The sequence below is a fragment of the Sinocyclocheilus anshuiensis genome, unplaced genomic scaffold (genome assembly GCF_001515605.1).
Source record: "Sinocyclocheilus anshuiensis isolate Anshui unplaced genomic scaffold, SAMN03320099.WGS_v1.1 scaffold87, whole genome shotgun sequence".
Lineage (NCBI taxonomy): Eukaryota > Metazoa > Chordata > Actinopteri > Cypriniformes > Cyprinidae > Sinocyclocheilus > Sinocyclocheilus anshuiensis.
In genome coordinates this window covers 1,807,831-1,810,534 of record NW_015549609.1, presented here as the reverse complement: position 1 = coordinate 1,810,534, position 2,704 = coordinate 1,807,831, and the positions used below count along the sequence as shown (strand labels likewise).

General features: G+C 41.2%; 1 protein-coding gene across 1 annotated transcript in view; it reads right to left on the bottom strand.

The window, feature by feature from the left end:
• Window positions 1-2,704, bottom strand: part of LOC107659105 (centrosome-associated protein CEP250-like) — a 165,803-nt gene that overhangs the window by 119,621 nt on the left and 43,478 nt on the right. The gene's annotated exons all lie outside the window — the stretch shown is intronic.

Genomic DNA, 2,704 nt, shown 5'->3' with positions numbered 1-2,704 from the left:
CCCGCTGGACTGTGTTCACATTATATTATTTGGGTCCGAACCGCGGTTCGTTTACGTCATCAGGCCAGCAGCTGTTTACCCCATTGCTTAGTAACAAAGGCGCAGGAGAAGACAGCAAAATGCGTAGCATTGCTCTCTTCAATTTTATATTTATGTTTTTGAACCGTTGGTTTTGTTTCCAAAGCTTCAGTACATAACGGCACTTACGTCTGCCTTACGAATGTACTGCAAATGCTCTAAAGTACTCTGAAGGTGAACAGAAATGAGATATACAGCTCTCTGCTTGCAGCGCGTCAGTCACGCTCGTCAAGAAAGTGAGTGAAACACACACAAACACACATTTTAATCAAATAATACATCATTAATAGCAGTTCACTTCCGTGATTTGCTACGATTTCGTTCACATCAGCAGCGAACCATACCGGAGTTCACTTGAACCGTACCCCAGACCACCCTTTTTAAGCGGACTCGGGTACAGTTTGCAGGTGCGCACCCGAGTTCGGAAGACAGCGTTCACATCATCCAAATGTACCGAACTCTGACGCCAATCGAACCTGGGTGCGCACCAAAAGTGCTAGTGTGAAAGCACCCTAAATAGTGTTCTGTGCTCGTTTGTGCAGCCAAAGACAAAACAGTTAGCATGCTTTGCTCAAACTTTCACCATGGCATTAGAGCTGGTATACCATTGTCACTTGCGAAAACACAATGACGGCGCTGTGGGTGTATTACATTTACAGATTAAGGGGCGGTAATATTATAATGAAATCAGACGCGCTCGTTTTCTCAGACGCTTGCAGAAAAAGGCTTGCCAAAACAAAGTTACTGGGTTAATCTTTTTCACGTTTCCTTGATTGGTAGATGCACCGTGGACCTGATTATAGCACTTAAAACCAGGAAAAGTCAGATTTTCATGATATGTCACCTTTAAAATAGAGCTGTTGAGTCATAGTGCTCATGCAGCAATGTGATTTCAAATTCGCCTCATGTCACATCCTGACTCCCGTTCCCCTATTATTTCCTGCCACAATGTCCCAGCAAATAAAAAAAAAAGTCTATAAATAAATAAAATACTTCACTAAATTCACAGATAAGTGTCACATGTTATTTAATTAACAATATCTCATGTCAATTTTTTTTTGAAGAGCAGCAAATAACAGACAGAGGTGTATTATTCAGCCGGGCTGCTCGTCTTGACAGCAGATCCAGGACAGACTGTTATTAAGCAGCGGCCCTGCGTCTGTGCAGGAGCACAATAAACCTTCCTCTTCTTTAATTAACTTTTATGGCTGCCGAAGAGGACACGCTGACACCTGTCTTACAGCACACGGCAGCTTACTTCATCCCTCGACACGGCCGTATCTATGTGTGTGTGAACAGCTGAGACAGAAGCAGAGCAAACTAGAGAGAGAACGAGAAAGATGGAACACGGATGCCACTTGCAAAGCCGCAACCTTAAATAGTTCCACCTTTCCTCTACTCTGGCACCAGAATTTGACAGAAGTTGGAGACTTTGCCCATTTCTTTAGGCATTCACCTTCAAAAATGCAAGCGAAAGTCGATCTAATCAGCTTTCCATTCTGTCCTCTGTAAACCTGCCACCCACTCTCTCTGTTTCGCTCCACTGAGCACTCACCATTAACTCTGTTTGCTGAGTATCACAATGCGTGGTTATTCTCACTCCTGACACTGGGCCAAACATTCATTTTATCGCCGCCACCTACACAAAGAAGTGAAAAAGTTGCATCTGTCTATGGGTAGATCGAATGAGCTAAAAATAATTCTCAAGAGCCCATTGGTGGACCGGCTTCAGCTGGGAATGTTTCCGCATCCTTGACACTTCGCTATTAGCGCTGCTCAATTAACATTAGCACACAGCCCATCTCTGCTTCACAAACAGAAGGAAGTCTGCTTGGATCTAGAATGGGAAGTCTGTGGGATTTAATGATGGTCTATAAAATATATTTTATTGTCACGCCCGAGAAGAAAGTTCTTAATTGGTCTTCACAAGCTGAAGGGGTCAAACTAAACTGTGTGAGGCCACAGTAAATAAAATATTAGGGCTACAGCAAGTTTATTTGGCTAATCGATTAATCTGGAGGTTGTTTCTTCAATTAATCAGTACAATTAAAAACAACAGGGCTAAAACTAACAATTATTTTTGATATTCGATTCATCTGATTTTTATTTATTTGATTAATTGAATGAAAAACAAATAATTAAAAATGTATTCTAAAGAAAATGAAACAGTAAACAGCGCACACATCAGGCAAAGCACATCATAGGGCAGGTCACTGCTTTTGTTTGAAGTAGGGCTGTGCGATATGGACAAAAAAAAACTATCGCGATTTCTTTGATCAATTTTGCGATTTCGATTTTAATCACGATTTTGACACACACAGACATGCTTTACAGTCATAAATGCATTCAATGTGAATTTGAAACATATTTCCAAAAGAAAACCAATTAGAGCTTTATCAAGAAGCTGTAACATGTCTCTAGAACAGACATAAGGCAAAATAATCACTAAGTAAAAGTGTAACAAAATGTCTCTAGAATAGACATATGGCAGGAAAAAAAAAATCCCGTGTCCAGGGATTTTTTTTGCCATGCATTGGTCATAGAGCTCTTTGTGGCGTTGCCTCAGATGTTGAACTAGATTTGTTGCGCCAAGTTCACACGTACTCCGTCTGCAGTGCGTATACAG